This window comes from Oryctolagus cuniculus, chromosome 4 (assembly GCF_051225735.1).
Source record: "Oryctolagus cuniculus isolate XC-2025 breed Fujian yellow rabbit chromosome 4, ASM5122573v1, whole genome shotgun sequence".
In the NCBI taxonomy this organism is placed as follows: Eukaryota; Metazoa; Chordata; class Mammalia; order Lagomorpha; family Leporidae; genus Oryctolagus; species Oryctolagus cuniculus.
In genome coordinates, this window is record NC_142870.1 from 11,066,222 (window position 1) to 11,088,169 (window position 21,948).

A 21,948-nucleotide genomic window follows, 5' to 3' on the forward strand; every position below is an offset into this window, starting at 1 on the left:
GGGAAACAGTACAGCGGTTGCTCAAAAAAGTAAAAATAGAATTACCACTTAATTCTGCTTCTGGGTGTAAGCCCCAAAGAATGAAAAGCAGGGTCCTATTCATAGCTGCATTATTTACAATACTCAAAATGTGGAAACAACCCGTGTCCTCCCACAGATGACAAAAGACAGTAGAAGCGTGCAATGGAATAGTATTTAATCATTAAAAAGGAAGGGAAACCTAACACATCCTATAGCACGGACAGACCTTGAGGACTTAGGCTAAGTGAAATAAACCTTGCATAGTTTTTCCACGATATGCATTTTCAGCAAACTCTTTGAAAACTTCTCATATGCATGGATGTGAGAATTTTTTTGTACCAAATAAACTAACCTTTAAATTCCATCTTCCGGGAACTTCTTGAAGTACCCTTGTCCTATATGCTTGCACTTAAGTGAGGGAACTATTGTAGTCAAATTTATAGAGACAGAAAGAAACATAGTGGCAGCCAGGGACCAGGGGGAGGAGGAAGCAGGGTACAGAGTTTCAGTTTTGTGAGATGAAGCGAGGTTTTCTAAAGTCCACAATGTGTGTGTACTTGACACGGTCGCACATTCACACGAGGGTGAGGTGTCAGTGTAGGGCTCTGGCACCATGAACAAGAACAGTGTTGGTTATCCGCCTAAGTAGCTATGACTTAGCAGAAGGCAGCCTAAATTGTGTAGTTTGCCACCATTAAAAAAAAAAAATCCACCTCCTTCCATGTGTTCTGCACCCCTACATGAGCTGGCCCCGCCCACATCTCCGACCTCACTTCCTGCCATCCTCCTTGGTCTCCCTCAGCTCAGCCACTCTGGCCCGCTGACTGACACTCTTTCTCCACCACCACGGCACCTGCTGCAGGAGGCCTGCCCACCCCCCCGAATCTGAGTTGGCAAATAATGGGATTGCAGCCGTAAATACCGAGAGCTCCTAGAGGCAATAGTTTGAAAATGCAGAACAATGGGTGTGCAGCAACACTCAGTGCAGGTGCAGTGAGTGGCATGATTTAAAAATTCAAACAGACTCCCTGTGTCTGTTTTCCTCCACCACTGGTAAGGCTGCTGGTCTGGGGCCCAGACACCTGGACTGATGAGGTCAGGACACTCAGGTGACCAGTGCCACCACTCACAGTGTGACCTTGGGAAAGCCACTGTCCCTCTCCAAGCCCCAGGTTTTTTTTTTTTCTGTCCAGTAAAAGAACCAGGCTCACTCCCCATGACTCCCTTCCTACTGGAACATTGTAGCAACTGCACAAAGTTGCAGTTCATTCTCTCATCAAGATTTCCAAAGCTTTGAATTGATCTCAAACTGCTAAATTGATCAGGTTTGTCTTCCACCCTGCCTTCCGTTGGCAATGCGGTAGCAGTAGAAAAACAACTCTATCCAGGAGTAAAACCGCAATGAATCATGTCGTGTCAAGTCTAAATGTGGTGGGGGAGGAGAGGGAAGGCAAAAGAATGGGGAAATGTACTCATTCTTGGAATAAGGAGTTTGAACTCAAAACTGTTATTCACAGTAACATTATTCATCGTGACAAGTTGTTGTGTTTTTTCATGAGATTGTAAGATGTCATTTCTCAGGCATTCAGATATCAAAACGACAGAGTTCTATCCTCTCAATACAAACAGAACAGACTCCCACTTCACAGAGGCCAAGCCGGGGTCTCAAGGGAAGGGCACTGGGATGAACCTGTTCCGGGAGCCGGTCCAGGGGCTGGGTGGGCGGTGCTGCGGGGCCTCCCAGCCCTCCCCACAAGTCCCCCGCTGACTCACGGCGCATGGAGGTGCAACAGAAAGCAGGCGGGCGGGCTCTGGGCACCACGAGCTCAGAGGGAGGGACGGCCGCAGGGACTTTCAGTGCGTGACTATAGGAAAGTTACCAAGTGCAACGAGGGACCCGAAAGAGTTCATGTGGTTTTCTGAAGAAGGGCCTGAAGGCGCTTAGGCCAAAAATAGATGATGTGTGTGTGTGTGTGTGTGTGTGTGTGTGTGTTAGCACTGGTGACTTATAAAGGCAAGGCTGTAGCTCTCCCCAGCTCCACCCTGCCACCCCCCACCCCACACCCCTTCCCTTGCTCCCGCAGGTCTGGAAGAGCGTGCATGGAGTCTGATCTTCATGGAAGACCAAGCAGCCTTTGGGGAGTGCTTGAAGGGAGGGAACATGAGGCCAGCACGCTTAGCCACCCCCTACAGAATAAAAGCTGCTGTCATCAAAGAGGCAGGGCTGCCAGATTTACGATGGACTCCGACTTCTGCGGCCAGAAGTTGTCCCACAGGAGGCGGCCATGGAGACTGCAAGAGAAAATGCAAGAGCTTGATTTCTCCCCAGTACAAAAATCTACGTCCTGGCAGCTTAGTGCCTTCCACTGCCACAGGTGACTGCTGCTGCTGCCACCCACCCCCTCCAACCCCACCCTTCACTATTGTTTAAGATTTTATTTATTTACTTGAGAGGCTGAGTTACAGATGAAGAGAGGGAGAGCCAGAGAGAAAGGTCTTCCATCCACTGGTTCACGCCTCAAATGACCACAACGGCCGGAGCTGACCTGAACCGAAGCCAGGAGCCAGGAGCTTCTTCTGGGTGTCCCATGTGGGTGCAGGGGCCCAAGGACTTGGGCCATCTTCCACTGCTTTCCCAGGCCCTAGCAGAGAGCTGGATTGGAAGAGGAGCAGCCGGGACACAAACCAGCACCCATATAGGCAGCACAGGTGGAGGCTGAGCCCCTGTGCCACAGTGCCAGCCCCTCTACCCTTCCCTTTTGCCTGGATGGTTGTACAACTTCCATTTCTAAGGCCCTCAGGGATACAGAGTCACTCCTGCGGCCTGGGAAGTCCTTAGGGCTCTGGTGCCACGAGCAAGAGTGGTGTTGATGACCTGAGTAAGTAGCCATGACTTAGCTGAAGGCAGCCTGCATTGGAGGCAAAAATGAGTGAAACCACATGGTTCTGCCAATAGCGAGGGCCTCTCCTTGAGAGTCAGGAGGGCAGGAGAGGAAGACAATGGTGGCTCCCTGGGTAACAGCACACCCATGTGGTATACCTCTGGGCATATCCAGAGATAACAAGTTGAACTTAATCAAAAACAACCAGTGGTACAAGAAAAAATGACACCATGAGTGGCAGCCAATGGACAAAAGAAAAAAACTGACAAGGATTTCAGGTATCTGAATTCCTGCTCACAGACTACATCAGTTCCGAATACTGCATTTGAAGAAACAATCAACACATTAAAAATGTTTAACAAAGAACTGGAAACTCTAAAGAGTATCATTTTATGAATCTTAATGAAGAATGGGATAGGAGAGGGAGTAGGAGGTGGGATGGTTTGAGGGGGCGGGTATGGGGGGAAGAACTGCTATGATCCAAAACTGTACCTATGAAATTTATATTTATTAAATAAAAGCTTTCTAAAAAAGAAAGAGTGTCACTTAGCTAGAGATTAAGATGCCAATTAAGATTCCCGTATCCTTGGGATTCTGTCTCAGCTCCAGCTCCCAATTCCAGCTTCCTGCTGATGCAGACCCCAGAGGCAGTGGCGACAGCTCAGGTGGTTGGGTTCCTGTCACCCATGTGCAAGACCTTAGTTGAGTTCCCAGTTTCCAATTTCATGTAGGTGACAAGGGCCCAAACAACTGGGGTTACCCCTTGCTGCTTTCCCAGGTGCATTAGCAGGGAGCTGGATTGGAAGTGGAGCAGGTGGGACCTGAACCTGGGCTCATATGGGACACCTGGGTCGCAGGTTGCAGCCTAACCCACTGTGCCACAATGCTGGCCTCTAAACTTACCTTAAAAAAAAAAAAAAAAAAAAAAAGATCCGGGGTCGGCACTGTGGCGTAGTGGGTACAGCTGTCGCCTGCAGTGCTGGCATCCCATATGGCTCTGGTTCAGGTCCCAGCTGTTCCTCTTCTCATCCAGCTCTCTACTGTGGCCTGGGAAGGCAGTAGAGGATGGCCCAAGTGCTTGGGCCCCTGCACTCATGTGGGAGACCGGGAGGAAGCTCCTGGCTCCTGGCTTCGGATCAGCACAGCCCTGGCCATTGCAGCCATCTGGAGAGTGAACCAACAGATAGAAGACCTCTCTCTCTATCTCTGTCTCTGTCTCTGCTTCTCCTTCTCTCTCTGTAATTCTGACTTTCAAATAAATAAATCTTAAAAAAAAAAAAAAAGATCCTGGCACTGCAGGTGATGGCTTAACCTGCTGAACCACAGCTCTGGCCCCTGGGATAAAGAGAATTTAAGGTAGAATTCTGGGAATCACGGTGTTGGGAGGTGGCTGGGTTGGATCGAGTGGTTAAGATGGAGCCCCCATGACTGAATCCTGCCAGCTTTATAAGACACCTCATAGACAAAGACAGAAGCACATACTCCCTGTCTCTTCCTGCATGATGGCCCTGTGCCCCCTGGGACTCTGCCAGCATGACACTATCACCAGAGGCCAAACCTGGTTTTGGACTGGGAACCTCTGGCACTGCGAGCTGAAACAAACCTCTTTCCTTTATGAGTTAGGTTGCCTCAGGGGCTTTGTCGCAATGACGTGCTTCGAGCCCCCAGCAGGTGAGTGGAGCTGGAAGTGACCTTCTGGGGCTGGTTCTAAGTCCTACATTGTTCATTCTGTTTCACCTGCTACTTCTAGACACTGCAGAAACGGAAGGCCCATGTGTTAATGGCTTGGCCCCAGCAAGGCCCAACTAAGAAAGGATGAGGACTTGCTGCAGTTATGTGGTTAAGGAGGTGAGCCCGAAGAGAGGCCTGTGGGTCACTGAGGGCGTGCCCTTGGGAGGTAATTCTCACCAGAGGGCTGTTCTGAAAGTGGAGTCAGGCCCAGCTGCTCTCTCTGTCTCTGCTTCCTGGTGCACTGTGTCATCCTCTCTCTGCACGTGTTCTGGCGTCTACTGTTCCCATCAAATGCCAGGCTAGTGGGGCCATCTGATCATGGACTGTGAACTTCCAAAGCTACAAGCCACCAGCTCCTTTCCCAAGGAGCCCCTCTCCACTGTTAGTCACACTGGTGAAAATCTGACTAATTCACTGATACGCTGGCCGGTGGAGGTCAGATCTCCCCTCTTTCAGACCCAGTCACGTGGTCTGACTCCAACTCCATGCATTTTCACGCATTGTCTTTTCAAAGTCCTTTGTCCTGTAAGATAGGACTGACTAGCTGTACTCAGTAGATGAGTGTGGTAGGCAGAATAATGGCCTTCAGAGATGTCCCTGATCCCTAGAACCTGTGACTATGACCCTCACTGGCAAAGGAGACTTTGCAAATGTGTTTAAGTCAAGCATGCTGAGATGAAAACATCATTTTGCATTATCAGCGTGGCTCTCGATGCAGCCATGAATGTTCTTCTAAGAGAGGTGCCTGTGACCAGAGTTGTGGTATGGTGGGGTAAATCTCCACCTACAATGCCGCATCCCATATAGGCACCTGTCTCAGCCCTGGCTGCTCCACTTCCACTCCAGCTCCCTACTGATGTGCCTAGGAAGACAGGAAGAGATAGCCCACGTTCTTGGACCTCTGGAGACCTGGAAGAAGCTCCTGGTTCCTGACTTCAGCCTGGCCCAGCCCCAGTTATTGTGGCCATTTGGGGAGTGAACCAGCAGATGGAAGATCTCTTTCTCTGTCTCCCCCACCCCCTTTTCTCTGTAATTCTCTCTCTCAAATGTATTTATGTGAGAGGCAGAATTACAAACAGACAGAAAGACAGATGGAAAGAAAGGTCTTCCATCTGCTGTTTCACTCCCCAAATGGCCACAATGTCAGGATCTGAGCCAATCCAAAGCCAGGAGCTTCTTCCGGGTCTACCACATGGGTGCAGGGGCCCAAGAACCTGGGTCATCTTCCACTGCTTCCCAGGCCATAAACAGAGTGCTGGATCAGAAGAAGAGCAGCCACGAACCGATACCCATATGGGATTCCAGCGCTGCGGGCAGAGGTTTAGCCTACTGTGCCACAGAGCCGGTCCCCTAAATCTTTTTTTTTTTAAGATGTGGGGAGTGTGCAGAGGTAGCTTTAATAGGAAAGATGTCAAAGAAGCACTGTGCCATGCTGCTGGCTTTGCAGATGGAGGAAAGGGCCACCAACCAAGCATTGGACAGTAGAGAGTGCAAGGAAAGGGATTCTCCCCGGGAAACCTCAGAGGGACCTCGGTCCTGCCAATGACGTGACCTCCAGAATGCTAAGAAAATAAATGCATTTTGTTTTAAGTCAACAGGTTTGTTGTAACACATTACAGCAGCAATAGGAAATTCACAAAATAAACAAACATAGAGGTTCAATGACTTGCTTCAAGTCACCCAGCAGGGAGGAGGAGCCGGGATACTCACTCTGGCCGTTTGATCTTGTCGCACATCTTTGTTTCTGTTATACCTGCTCCCCCTGGACTCTGCAGCAATTTAAGCTGTAATACTTGGGAAACAGATAATCATGCATGTAAGTGTGTGTGTGTGTGTGTGTGTGTGTGTTTCTGGGAAGAGAGAGAAGTTTGAGAAAGAAAACGTGCCATTCAATTGTATTTATCCCTCAAACACTCATAACCCTGCTATGGTCTGGATGTAGTTAGTGTGTTCCCCAAAGGTTCGTGTGCTGGAAGCTTGGTCCTCAGAAGAGCAGTATCAAGGTAGTGGGACCTTTAAGAGGTGGGACTTAGTGAAAGGTGGTTGGGTGTACTGGAGGCACTGCCCTTGGAACAGAGTAATGTAGTTCTCTAGGAACCCTGGAACATTCTTGCAAGAGTGGGTTGCTATGAAGGTGCCGGCACTTCCTCTGAGTCTCCCTGGCTTCTCGTCTCTCCCTGTGATCCCTTTGGCCTCTCTGTTATGCTGTGACACAGCTAGGACCCTGCCCAAGACTCTGGCACCAAGCTGTGCTGTCCCTGCAGCCACCAGACTCCTGAGCTACTTGTATGAAGTTAGCCAGCCTCAGGCATTTTGTTGGAGCAACAGGAAATGGACTAACACAAACACCAAATACAAAATTGACCCGAACCAGTGAATTAGAAAAGATACCATTAAGCGCCATCTTGTGCCGTTTCCACTAGTCACACGGCAATTGTGCAATAGAGAGTGATGGTCTTGCTCCATCGATGTGCCAACCTAAAGTAAGAGACCTACAGAAAGGTTCGGGAAATAGGAGGCAGTTCCTCTGTGAGCCTTTATGGGTGGAATAGGACTTGTCTCTCCAAGACTCATACAGCCTTTTAATGTCTTAATGGTTGATTGACTAGGGGTAGAGACTTGACTTAATGATGTGGAGCCAGTGGGAAGTCTTTGGGTCATTGGGGGCGTGCCCTTGGAGGGTGATTCCCTAAGAGGTTGGAGTGTGTCAGCTCAGGGTCAGCCTCGGTTCTCCCTCTCCTTCCTGGTTCACAAGGTGACCCTTGCCTCTGCACCTGCCGTAACCAGCCCCCACCAGATGCTGAATGGTGGGGCTTGCCCAATCCTGTAAAACCCCAAACTGTAAAATGAAATAGACTTCTTCTTCCCAAGAAACTCCTCTCCGTCATTTTAGCTAAAGTATCGCGAAGCAGGTGAACACAGAGCCCACACTAAATGTCGGGATAGAATGGATGTAAGGCAGGGCTCAGGACGTCAAGGCCAACGTGAAGTGGCTGCATTTCCTGAAGGAGACCTGGAGCAAGCCCATCACTCGTAGATCTGGGTCATTGTTGAGCCAGCCTCCATCTCCGAGGCACTGCTCACCTGGCGTGTGTTGAACTTTCCCTGTTTTTAGCTCCGCTGAAGACCCTGAAATGCAGGACTGGAAAGGAACCTCATTTAACATATCAAAGACTCTGAGACCCAGGAGGTCCCAGATGGCTGTTAGGTCTGTGTGTGATTTGATGGGTCACCGCTAATGGAAAGGGTGAGGGAAGCTTCTCTTCAAGGAAGCGCTCCACGGAAGATCTGCAAGTAGCCATCCTTCCTCCATCTGAGAAAGCAACTTACTCTGAAATTCTGTTGCTACTGAGCTAGTCAACGCTTTTCTACACAGGAAAACCGCACTGAAATCTACTCCCTTCGATGGAGAAACATTGACCTCATGGATCTTTAATAACCTATATATTTACGTAGAAGTACGCATCTGGTTAGTTGCTGCTTGGCCACGATGTCCTTGTAGCATCCAAAAGTTCACCACGCACTTCACGTCCTTGGTCTAAAATAGAAAAACAAAAGCAAAGACCCCCCCAGCCAGAGGTGAGAGAACGCCACAGCTCGATGTTATGGAGCCCTCCTTTCTGTTTTTGGCACCTTGAACTTCTTAGGCAAACATGCCGTCTAACCAGCCTGGGAAATGGATGTTGGCAAGGCCCCTCTAGTGAATTAGACTCCCTCCTTCTTTTCCAAGCCTCTCCCCCAAAGCTCTAAAGCCCTCTTATCAGCTCTCCTAAGAACAACAGAAGGAAACAAGCATTTTCTAAGCCCTTAATCCTATTCCTCCCTTAACTCCCTCTCTGTGCCTACTTGGGCTTCTGTTGCTTTAACTCACTCTGCACCTGTGCAAAGTCACCAACACCTCTACTGTTGCCAGGGATTCTCTATAGCTGGGACCCAAGTCTGACGTTCTAATTAGGAGATGTTGTCAGGATGCTCACTTGGGAATCAAGGTAAAATATTATTAATGGCCCAAGGGACTGTCCTCCACCTCCACATTGTCCTGCCTACACCATGGCACTGCTTGGCCCACCGAGGCACAGTGACCAGATGTGTTGGTGACACCTTTGCTCACGGCTTGTACCTTGCACTTAGCAACTCCTCCACAGATGCCAACCCGTGCTGGACAAGAAGTCAGGAGTTTAAATAGCAGGTCATAGGGGCGTCTACAAACTCCAATTCCCTGATTCGGGACTTTGCCAAAGGAAACCTACTTATTTTTCTCAACACCGCCTACTAGCAGAGAACTTGGAGACCAGATGCTGCAAAGTCCTGAGGACAATGAGAGGAGCCATTTGCTTGAGCACAGACATGATTTCTCTTCGTGATGCTTGGATAGCGTCTTCTACAACTGCTTCCACTTCCTTGCCTCTCTCTGTTGAATGATCGTGGGAAACTCTGATCAAAGGTTTATGGGTTGAAAACGAATTATCTTAACTTTAACTAACTGCCGAGATGTCCGTGTTTGCTTTGAGGGGTCCCCTGCACTGAGATGAGTGGTTTGAAGTTCTGCTGTCGTCCCACTATGTCTGATTTTCCAAGCAGTTCCTGACTGACAGGTGCAGCCAGGCACCGCTGAGCTGGGGACCTGCTGCTTGACTCGGACCTCATGGAGCTCCTGGTCTAGCTGAGAAGACAAATGTAAGAACAAAGAACATTGCCAAGTGCGCTCTAAATAGCAAGGGGATTAAAACAGCCACTGCCGCTGCTGCTGTTGCTGCCACTACAGCAAATAGCAAATTGCAGCCAGAAAGAGAACTAAAGAAAGCGCAGGAAATGTGCCTGAAAAAAAAAAAGAGCATGGTGACCCTGCACAATGGTGACCAAGTTTTTTCCAAGTTCCAGAGAAACATCCATTCATTTTTATTTTGTGAGATTGAAGCAGTAATAGCTGTGTGTACAAAGAATTTCCTGTAGATTAATATGAAGCTGGAAAGGATTGATAGGTGATTTGGGCTTCAGCGGTGATTTGGGCTATTAATCCAAGCTAGTCATTCATTAACCCTCAGGAAGTTTGCGGTGCCAAAGTCATTATTATTATTATAAACTAAACCCCAAGCCCCAAATGGGTGTATGGCTACTTTTCTAACCAGGATGTTCAGTGCATGAGTCAGCCAGGGAGCCTGAATCATTTCCTAAATTGCCTTCTGGGTCTCGGGGAGTTTTGGGTTCATACAATGCATTTGCTGCTGAGGGAACTGGGCGAAGAGCCCTCTTGGAGGTGACTGTTGCCCGCTCTCTCCCGTTAGCTCCTGAGTGGCCGCGGCGGGCTGCTGGTGGTCCCCCAGTTTCTGTTCTATCTTTTTGTGGTACAGGTAAAGCATCCCTGATTCAAAAATGTAAAACCCAAAGGCTCCAGCATCTAAAGCTTCTTGAATTCGGACTTTGTTTCATGCTCAGATCTTTTAAATATTCTACAAAGTTACATTCAGTCTAGGTTTATAAGATATAAATGAAACAAGCAAACTTTGTGTTCAGACTTGGACCTCCTCTACAAGATAACTCATTACATATATGCAAATATTCCAAAATCTGAAGCTCTTCTGGTCCCAAGTATTTTGGATAAGGGATACTTGGCCCGTGTTACAGCATTGGTGCCTGCAACCTGACCATCTGGCTAGAGACTACATTTCCCAGCCTCCTTTGCAGTGAGTGTAGTCATGTGACTGGGAAAGGAGGGGAAATGATGAGGGTCACATCTTGATCTTGCCTTGATAGCATAATTGCCTTGATAGCATAATTGACAGCCCCACCCCCGTCCTATTCCCCATTCCCCATTTCCTCTGCTGGAAGCAGGGGACAAGAACTGGAGCAGTCCCCTGGGGACAGAGATGGCGAGAATATGTTAAAGACACTTATCTCACCCAACAGCCCTGACCTGCTGACCTCTGGAGGTCCGTACTGGAAGGGAACAGCTTCCATCCTGCAGAGTCTCTGCACTGGGAGGTCTCTAAGTCATAGCAGCTCAGCCTGCACACACGCAGTGCCCACCAGGCGAAACCCGAGCCCCCGGTCCAGGCTCCTTTCCACAGCCTGAATCATCGGCTGGCGCGTCAGAGCAGCAGTATATAGTCAAGCATATACAACGGCACTTCAAAACGTTCGCAGAAAGTGGAATTAACAAAGTTATTTTGGTGCAAAAAAAGTACTTTTTATTCCATTTTCCCACAAACTTTTTAAAGCGCCCTCTCACATAATATAGGATACATACTGTGTACCAAGAGGTTTTTTACACATACCATCTCATTTAATTCTCTCAGCAGCTTTACGTGGGTGCTGTTACTACCATACCATTTTAAAGATGAAGAAACTGAGGCACAAATACATTTTTTAAAAAAATCCATGATCCCACAGCAGATAAGGGAATAAGAATTCAAAGCCTGGAGAACTCAAAAGGCTTCCATAGCCTTGGCAACTCATGGCTAGAGCCTAGGGAGATTACTGACGCCATAAACAAGAGTGTCAAATTGTTAAGTCAACAACAGGAGTCACTGTATACTTACTCCTCATGTGGGATCTGTCCTTAATGTGTTGTCCAATGTGAAGTAATGCTATAACTAGTATTGAAACAGTATTTTACACTTTGTGTTTCTGTGTGGGTGCAAACTGACGAAATCTTTACTTAATATATACTAAATCGATCTTTGTATATAAAGATAATTGAAAATGAACCTTGATGTGAATGAAATGGGAGAGGGAGTGGGAGATGGGAGGGGTGCAGTTGGGAGGGAAATTATGGGGGGGGGAGCCATTGTAATCCATAAACTGTACTTTGGAAATGTATATTTACTAAATAAAAGTTAAAAAAAAAAAAAAGAATTCAAAGCCAGCAGGGTACCTGTGAGAAGAACTGTTTGTTCCCTTCAACATTGCCTCTGGGGCCCAGGCAAACAGGTCCCCTGGGTTAAACAAGCCCAGAAGAATCGAATTTCCTCGCTTGGTGTGGGTGTGTCCCACACACTTTGCTTTTGCAAAGTCAGCCTCCATCCGTCTCCCTCCACCAAACTCTGCCTGGCAGTCCACTGGTTTATCAGCTGCACGTTGACTGAATTCCTTTTGCAGTCTAGCCATGGAGTTTGACACTGGTGACATAAAAACGGATACACGTGGCCTTGGGTCACCAGGAACCTGCCATCCAAGGGTAGGGGAGGTGGGGGGATGGAGGAAGGGGGAGACTTGAGCAGTTGATTGCAGCACAATGGATGTGGTAGGTGATGCGCTAAGGGGGTGGCTGGAGCATCATTGCAGGCTGCCTCCGGGTGCTTTTCCAAGGCTTTTCCAGGGAAAGAGATTTGGTACTGGAAGGGGAAAGCACACAGAGAACAAGCTACTGAGACCTGTGCTGTTTGGTAACACAAGTTATTTGTCTAATCCTACGCCACAGCGCCGGCCCCATGGGCCCCCGTGTCTACACTTGTAAGATGCAGGGGCTCAGGCAGTAACTCCTGATTCCATCAGCAGTGCCGCCCCCACCCCACCCCCCACCCCGGGAGGGGAGCTGTGCACCTCTTAATCCGCGCTTCCAGTGAGTGACCTGCCGCCTCCACCGACACAACTCACACCATGAATAACTACTTCCATCTCTGTCCTTTCCTATAAAAGGTGTTACTCAAAATGGATTTCCCCAGCGCTTCGCAGCTTTCTAGAATCTGTAGCCCAAAGTGGGACTCCTTTTCCATTCCTGTATGCGGGGCCTGGTGCGTAGGCGGCTTTGGAGCCACCTGCACGCGCTGTCTTCCGGCCTTTGGGGTCCCTGCCTCACCGCAAGCCGCCAAGCCTGTTCGCTAGGTCTAAAAGTCCTCAGAGCGCTCGCTGCCTGTTGCTTAGTGACAGATAGCTTAAAAATGCAAGTCCTCCGGAGACAGGTGGCCATGGGCACGTGGACACCAGGAATCTGAGAGGCGACAGGGCTCTGAGCGAAGGTGGGCAGAGGTCACCGGAGCCCGCGGGGAGCAGCCCACAGTGGGGAGGACGGAGAGGCTGAGCGCACGGGGGCTGCCCCTCCATTCAGCCCCGGCTCCGTCCTGCCCTTGGCTTTCACCAGCCACTTGACCTCAGGAAGTGACTCCCTGGAAATCGGGAAAACCACACCCACATCGCAGGATGCTGTGGTCCCTAAAATCCTTCAAGAGGGCCCAGCAGGACAAGCGAGGCTAATCACCAGCGCAGAAAAATCTCATCTCCTAAGGATGTCAGACAAATATCTGTGGAATGACAGTGAGTGATGAGTAACTGAATCAACAATCAACCCCTCCTCCACTTATAATATCAGATACCTTGTAAATAGTCGACCAATCAGCAACTGAAGTCGACCAACTGAAGTCGACCAATCAGCAGTCTTTCAGCACGCGTCCACTTTGCCAGCCTTTACCTTCGACACTGCCTCAACGCAGTACTTACAGAGAGACTTCTGTGGGCTTTATGCATCATTTGCAGGGCCTGGTGAAAAATGAAAAGGGGGGCGGGGAGGGCTTGTTGGAAACTCACAAAGCATTTCAAGACCTCAGGAGCACAGCCTGCAGCCGGCAATGTTCTAGGAGCTGGGCACCCAGCAAAATAAATGACAAAATAAACAGGCACCCTTCCCCTCGCGCGGTTTAAATTCTAGCAAGAAGAGACAGACAATAAGCAAAATACAGTTAAGACTTGGGACGCTTGGAGCATTGGTTCCAGAAGCTCCTTCCATGCCAAGTCCACAGATGCTCAAGTCCCTTAATAAAATGACACAGTATTTGCAAAGAACCTACGTGTGTCTCCCTGCATATGTTATTTTTTTAACGTTTCCTTTACTTATTTAAAAGGCCAAACTGCACAGAGATAGACAGAGACAGACAGATCTTCCATCCACTGGTTCACTCCCCAAATGCCCACAACAGTTTTTTAGTTAGACTTTATCGCGAGTATATTCTTACATGTATACTACGTACATATGTTCACACACACTCATATGTGTGTAAAAATTCGTCTGTACATTTCAGATTGGTACACTTTGTGTACACTCAAGATTTGTATTCTATTTTATTTATTTGAAAAGCAGAGAGAGGAAAGAAACAGAGACAGACAGAAAGGCCTTCCATCTGTTGGTTCACTCCCCAAATGCAGGTAACAGGCAGGGCTGGGCCAGGCCAAAGCCAGGAACCTAGAACTCAATCCAGGTGTCCCATGAGGGAGGCAGGGACCCAAGTGCTTGAGCCATCAGCTGCTGCCTCCCAGGGTACACATTAGCAGGAAGCTGCATCAGAAGCAGTTTGGGGACTCAAACCCAGATACCTCTTTATGGAATACAGGGGGCCCACACAGCATCTTAACCACTGTGCCAGACGCACGCCCTTTTCCCATTACTTCAAATCATCTTAAATCACTTATAATATCAGAAACCTTGTAAATAGTTGTTAGATTATATTAGAAAACAGCCTATACGTGTTCAGTAGAGATGCAATTTTCTCCAAATATTTTTTAATCCTCAGTTAGATAAATCCACATACATACAAGAATATAATATACGTAGAGTCGGGTGTTGTCGTGCAGTAGGTTAGGTCACTGCTTTGATACCAGAATCCCATATTGGATGCCAGTCTGAGTCCCAGTTCTGCTTTCAGGCCAGCTTCCTGCTGTACACCCTGGGAGGCAGCAGCAAATGGCTCAAGTATTTGGGGCCCTGCCACCCACATGGGAGACCCACATGGAGTCCCTGAATCCTGGCTTTAGCCTGGCCTCTGTTGCAGGCATTTAGGGAGTGAGCTATTGGATAAAAGCACACTTTTCAAATAATTTTTTAAACCAAAAAATAAAAGAAATAGGAAGACAGATAGATAAATCATAAATATACAGAGAGAATGCCAAGGGTGATTGGTACTGGGTGTTGCGGGGGGAGCACGTGGAAGGCAGGGTCGGGAGCAGAGGAGTGGGGTTGTCTTGCCGTTGTAATTGGGACGATGGGAGAAGACCTCACCAAGAAAGGGGATTTGAGTGAGAACTAAGAGGCAAGGACTGAGCCAGCAGACATGTGGGGAAAGACACCCAGCAGGGGACAGCAAGTGCAAGGCCCTGCACAGGTGCATACCCAGTAGTCTGAGGAAGGGGGAGGGGCCAGGCTCCATCGGAGAGGAAAACGAGGCTGTTGCCCATATCCAAGAGACCGACGTGACAGCGTCGGCAGGGCAGCACAGGGAGGTGGTAAGTAGTGGTCAGATTCCAGATGTATTTGAAAGGCCCCTAGGGCCAAAGGATTTGGAGGCAACATAGGTGTTGTCTCCTACGGCAGATCACAGCCTTCTAGACTTGGGAACAGCAGACAGCACTTTGACATTACTCTTGGGGGCATTGAAGCAGCCAAGTCATCGACAAAATCAATCTGGGGACAGACTGACTATGGGGTGTGAGTGATCGAGAGGGCTCAGAGATGATGCTAACATTTTTGGCCTGAATAACAAGGATAAAGCTGCCATCAACCGAGGGGAGCAGTGTCAAGACATCTTAGGGGCTCAGTTTGGGACGCATCTGGAGGTTGTCCACTGAAGGCCCTGTGCAGACAATTGGGACAGGACTTTGGGGTTGAGGGCAGATGTCCAAGTGAGAGATACAAACACCGGGGTCGTCAATGGCCCTGTAGGACATAACCAGAGAGGGCATGCCAGAGCTCCGGTCCACCTGGAGGGATGAGACGCACCCCAAAGTGTCCTGGCAGCCCCAGGAGGCATGCGCCAAGAGCAGGGGAGAGGCGAAGACGCAAGGCATCTAAAGGAGAATGTCAGGAGTGGTGTGGATCCAGCTGGAGCAGTGAGGTCAAGGTCAACTCAGGACAAGCAACAGGAAGAACTGAGCCTGAGTGGCCGAGCGTGGCAGGCCCCATGGCCTCGCCTGAAACACTCACCTGCCACTTCTCATCCATTAGCGGGTCCTGGCCATTCTACTTCCAGAATAACTTCTTGGTCCACCCATTTCTCACTCCCCCATTCCCAGCACCCAAGCAGCTCAGGCTGCTGCCCCGAAAGCCACGGGGGAACTTGCTTCTGTCTGCTCTGCCTGCTGATGCTCCCACGGTCATGGAAGACAAATCACTTCTCAACACTCCTTTGGTTAACACTCACCTGTGGCTTCCTGTATCCTGTCCATTTCAGCCAGGCTGTTGCAGGGCCATACAAAGTCCTGCTTAAGCTGGCTCCTGCCAGCATCTCAGACCACCGGTCCCTTTTCTGGAACATTCTCCCCACCAGTCTCTGGCCAGTTCCTTCTTGCCTTTCTCGTTTTGTGGAGGTCTTTCCCAGCCACCCTCTTGCCCATCACCCTCACCACCAAAGCATGCATTTCACAGCTTGCAATGATAGACACAATGTGTTTATTGATAATTGGTTTTCTTTTTTTGACAGGCAGAGTTAGACAGTGAGAGAGAAACAGAGAGAAAGGTCTTCCTTTTTCCATTGGTTCACCCTCCAAGTGGCCGCTACAGCTGATGTGTTGCAGCCGGCGCACTGCGCCAATCCGAAGCCAAGAGCCAGGTGCTTCCTCCTGGTCTCCCATGGGGTGCAGGGCCCAAGCACTTGGGCCATCCTCCACTGTACTCCCGGGCCACAGCAGAGAGCTGGACTGGAAGAGAGGCAACCGGGACAGAATCCAGCGCCCCAACCGGGACTAGAACCCAGGGTGCCGGCGCCGCAGGCAGAGGATGAGCCTAGTGAGCTGCAGCACCAGCCTGATAATTGGTTTTCTGTCTCCACCATGGTCTGTAGGGCTGGGACTGTCTTTATTGCTGTCTCCTTAGCTCCCTGGGTGGTTGGCAAACAGACACCTGATACAGTTGTGGCTCATTATCCTCAGATTCCAGGTCTCCTAATTTATGTATACCCCCAAAACCAATATTTGTGGTGCTCCCGCTGTCATTTTCAGGCATGCATGTGTGGAGAGCAAGGAAAAGCCTAAGGTGCCCCAGCACATGTTCCCAGCAGAGGTTCAAGCAAGCGATACTTTGTCCATGACGTCTGCTCTCATATTGTAGTCAAACGTCCTTTTCATGGTCTTATGCGTGCCACGTGTTTCTCATTTTGCACTTTTGTCGATGACTTGGCTGTTTCAGTGGCCCCCAAGAGGAACTGCTGAAGTGCTGTCTGCTGTTCCAAGTCCAGAAGGCTGTGATGTGCCGTGGGAGACAACACCTATGTTAGATAAGCTGTGTCGGGCACGTTGAAGGGCTGTTGGCTGTGAGTCCAACGTTAACGAATTGATTTTGTATATGAAACAAAGCACTTTTTAAATTTTTTTAATTAAGATAACAAGTTTTTGTATTCCATAGGTACAGTTCTAAGAAAACCACCACTCTTCCCTCACTCCCCTGCAAAGCATCTTAAAATAGAAACTCACAAAACAAAGTTATATATTGCCATGTTGATGACAATGTAACCACAGGCTCCCAGGCCCACCTTGAGTTTCCCTTAGGAGCTATGGTTCAGTAGTCACTGATTCAGTGTCTACAATAATGAGAATGCCTGGTTTCTGTATTGGAAGATTAGGGAAAGGAATGGATGGAAGTTCCCGACTCATTTTAGGGAAACAAGCCAGGATCACCCTTAAAATGGGAGTGAGCAGGAAGAAGCTACCTACACATTAGCTCTTGGTGGCCAAAATGGTGCCCCAAGAGCCCAGCCCAACCATAATACCCTCTACAGGGTCCGTTGATCCTGTTACCACAAAGCGCAAGAGTGGGGCTGCAAACCTGGAACACAAGCTCGGGGCTTTACCCAATGTCCTCAGAACCTCTTCACAGTGTTTCTGAAACGACTCCCAGGGAAGACCAGTCACTTGCTTGGCTGAAACCGACTGCTACCTGGCCTACGCTGGGCCGGGAACAAGGGAGAAGGGCCAGAGCTGAGAGCCCACTGCAGAACTGGCAGCCCACGACAAGGGCGGTCACACAAAGGCTTCTCAACAGAGGTCAGCCTCAAGCAGGATGTTGAAAATCCAACGTGGAGAACTGTGGAGTTGATTATTCCAGGCAGAAGTAATCATGGAAACCAGAGTTTCTCAAGCTTCATATGGCCAAAACTCACAGTAATATTGACATTTTATACCCACATGCTGAAACAATCCTTACCCAAATGAAACAATTCGCTTTCAAAACATTCTATCCTGTTCTTCTCCCTTCCACTCTGGTCTAGCCTGTATTATTTCATTCCAGTTGTTTAAACTGAATTCAGTTGACTTCATCACTCATTAGTAGTAAAATTCAAGGAGACAACACTATATGAACTGTTTTTGAAACAGCAGGTGAATCTAATAATGGCTCAATCCCTATGTGACAAGCATTATACCAAGTACTTAGGTATAATATTACATTTGTTCCTCAACATAAACCCTTAGAGTTAGGACTTGTTATATCTATTTTACAGCTGAAGCCTTCCAAAGTTTAAAGAAGTTCTTTAGCTGTGCTCACTAGCTAAGAAGCAGAATTTGAAATCAAGCGTCCTAAACTCTTGGCCCTACACCAGTCTAGCTTTATAAAGAACTGGGGAGAAATAGATGGGACAGAAAGATTTTGGCCAGGCATCGTTGTTGTTGTTAATTTGTTTTTCCTCCAGAAACCTCTTATTTAAGGAATACAAACTTCATGCATTTCATAAGTATTACTTAGGGAACATAGTGATTCTTCCCATTGTACCCGCCTTCCACCCACACTCTCACACCTCTTCCTCCTCCTTCTCTTATTCCCATTCTTATGTTTTTACTAAGATCTGTTTTCAATAACTTTATACACATATGATTAATTCTATACTAAGTACAAAATTCAACAAATAGTATAAAAAAACTGCTGTTCAAGGTCATTGCATCTCAAAGTGTCAATTTGACTTCTATAGATTATCTTTTAGGTGCTTTTTTAGTTATCACAGATCAGGGAGAACATATGGTGTTTGTCCTTTTGGAACTGGCTTATTTCACTAAGTATGTTTCCCTTCATCCATTTTGTTGCAATAGACAGGATTTCATTTTTTTTACCACTGTGTAGTATTCCTTTGTGTATATGTCTTGTAATTTCTTTATCCAGTCTTCAGTTGATGGGCATTTGGAGTGGAGTTTCTTGATCTCTTTATATATTCTGGTTATCAATCCTTTATCAGTTACTTAGTTTGTAAATAATTTCTTCCATTCTGTCCATTGCCTCTTCACTTTGCTGAGTGTTTCTTTTGCAGGGCAGAAACTTCTCAATTTGGTGTAACCCCATTTGTCAATTTTGATTTTGACTGCCTGTGCCTCTGGGGTCTTTTCCAAGAACTCTGCCTATGCCAATGTCTTGCAGGGTTTCCCCCAATATTCTCTAGTAATTTGACGGTATTGAGTTGTAGATTTAGGTCTTTGATCATTTTTAATGGATTTTTGTCTCAGGTGTAAGGTAGGGGTCTTGCTTCATACTTCTGCACATGGAGATCCAGTTTTCCCAGCACCATTTGTTGAAGAGATTGTCCTTGCTCCAGAGATTGATTTTAGCTCCTTTTTCAAAGATAAGTTGGTTGTAGATGCGTGGGTTGATCTCTGGCATTTCTGTTCTGTTCCATTGATCTATCCATCTGCTCTTGTATCAGTATCAAACTATTTTGATTATAACTTCTCTGTAGTATTTCTTAAAATCTGTTTTTCTGATGCTTCCAGCTTTGTTTTTGTTGTATAAGATTTCCTTAGCTATTGGACGCTCCTGTGTTTCCATATGAATTTCAGCATCATTTTTTTCTAGATCTGAGAAGAATGTCCTTAATATTTTGATTGGTATTGCATTGAATCTGTAAATTGCTTTCAGTAGTATGGACATTTTGATGATATTGATTCTTCGATCCTTGAACATGGAAGATTTTTTCATTTTTTGTGTCTTTTTTCTTTCATTAATGTTTTCTAATTCTCATCATAACATCTCATCTTTGACATCCTTGTTTAAATTTGTTTCAAGGTATTTGATTTTTTTGTGTGTGTGACTATTGTGAATGGGATTGATCGTAGAAGTTCTTTCTCAGTCTTGGCATTGTCTGTGTGTACAAAAGCTATTGATTTTTGTGTGTTGATTTTATATCCTGTCACTTTACCAAACTCTCCTTTGAGCTCCAACAGTCTCTTATTGGAGCCTTTTTGGTCCCCTACATATACAATCATGTCATCTGCGAATGGGGTAGTTTGACTTCCTCCTTCCCAATTTGTATCCCTTCGACTTCTTTTCCTTGCCTAATGGCTCTGGCTAAAACTTCCAGGACTATATTGAATAGCAATGGTGAAAGTGAACATTCTTTCTGGTTCCAGATATTAGCAGGAATGCTCCTAACTTTTCCCCATTCAATAGGACATTGGCCATGGGTTTGTCATAAATTGCCTTGATTGTATTGAAGGATATTCCTTCTATACCCAATTTGTTCAAAATTTTCTTCATGAAATGGTGTTGTATTTTATCAAATGCTTTCTCTTCATCTATTGAGATAATCACATGGCTTTGTTCTTCAATTTGTTAATGTGCTATATCACATTGATTAATTTGCAAATGTTGAACCATCTTCTGCATACCTGGGGTAAATCCCACTTGGTCCCAGTGAATGATCTTTCTGATGTGTTGTTGGATTTGACTGGCTAGTATTTTGTTGAGGAGTTTTGCATTTATGTTCATCAGGGAAATTGGTCTGTAGTTTTCTCTTTCTGTTGTATCTTTTTCAGGTTTAGGAATTAAGATGATGCTGGCTTCATGGAAAGAATTTGGGAGGATTCCCTCCCTTTCAATTGTTTTGAATAGCTTGAGAAGAATTGGAGTTAGTACTTCTTTAAACATCTGGTAGAATCCAGCAGTGAAGCTGTCTGGTCCTGGGCTTCTCTTTACTGGGAGGGTCCTTATTACTGATTCAATTATTGGTCTGTTTAGGTTTTCTATGTCTTCATGGCTCAGTTTACATAGGTTACATGTGTCCAGGAATCTATCCATTTCTTCTATGTTTCTCAATTTGTTGGCATACAGCTCTTTGTAGTAATTTCTGATGTTTCTTTTTTATTTCTGTGGTGTTTGTTGTTACATTTGCTTTTTCATCTCTAATTTTATTGATTTGGGTCTTCTCTTTTTTTTTTGTTAGTCAATTGGACCAATGGTGTGTCAAATTTGTTTATTTTTTTTTTTCAAAAAAATCAGCTCTCCGTTTCACTGAGATTTTGTATTTTTTTCTATTTTGTTTATTTCTCCTCTAATTTTAGTTATTTCTTTTCTCCTTCTAGTTTTGGGTTTGGTTTTTTGTTGCTTTTCTAGGTCCTTGAAATGCATTGATAGTTCATTCATTTGGTGCCTGTCCAATTTCTTGATGTAGGCACCAATTGCTATAAACTTTCCTCTTGATATTGCCTTTGCTGTTTTACCATAAGTTTTAATATGTTGTATTGTCATCTTCATTCATTTCCAGAAGTTTTCTGATTTATCTTTTGATTTCTTCAATTCATTCAGGAGCATGTTGTTCAGTCTCAATGTGTTTGCATATGTTCTAGAGATTGTTGAATTGTTGATTTCCAACTTCATTCCATTGTGGTCCAAGAAGATACATGGTATGATTTTGATTTTTTTTTAATTTGCTTAGACTTGCTCTATGGCCTAACATGTGATCTCTCCTAGAGAAAGTTCCATGCACTGGTGAGAAGAATGTGTATTCTGCAACTGTAGGATGAAAAGTTCTGTAGATATCCATTGGGTCCATTTGGTTCATAGTTTTGATTCACTCTATTGTTTCCTTGCTGATTTTCTGTCTGTTTGATCTGTCCATTGCTGAAAGTGGGATATTGAACTCCCCCATTACTATTGTATTGGAGTCTATGTCTCCATTTAGAACCATTAACATTTCTTTTTAAAAAGGCAGGTGACCTGTAATTAGGTGCATATATGATTATAATAGTCATATCTCCTGTTGAATTGATCCCATAACTATTACATAATGTCCTTCTTTGTCTCTTTTAACAGTTTTTGTGTTAAAGTCTACTTTGTCTGATATTAGGATGGCTATACCAGCTCTTTCTGGTTTCTGTTAGCGTGGAATATCCTTTTCCATCCTTTCACATTCAGTCTTTGTATCTTTGTTGGTGAGATGTGTTTCTTGTAGGCAGCAAATAGATGGGTTTTGTTTTTAAGATTTATTTATTTATTTGAAAGTCAGAGCTTCACAGAGAGAAGAGGCAGAGAGAAAAGAAAGGTCCTCCATCTGCTGGTTCACTCTCCAGATGGCCGCAATGGCTGGAGCTGCGCCAATCCAAAGCCAGGAGCCAGGAGCTTCTTCCGGATCTCCCA

The 21,948-nt window shown here is 46.5% G+C and overlaps 1 long non-coding RNA gene across 1 annotated transcript; it reads right to left on the reverse strand.

Annotated features, from left to right (window-relative positions):
- Nucleotides 1-10,799: 10,799 nt before the first annotated feature.
- LOC149126907 (uncharacterized) lies at nt 10,800-13,109 on the reverse strand. The gene is made up of 2 exons (XR_016233028.1): nt 12,947-13,109; nt 10,800-11,968 (listed from the first exon to the last, which is right to left on the reverse strand). It is a non-coding gene; the product is annotated as an uncharacterized LOC149126907 (long non-coding RNA).
- Between the last annotated feature and the right edge of the window lie 8,839 nt (nt 13,110-21,948).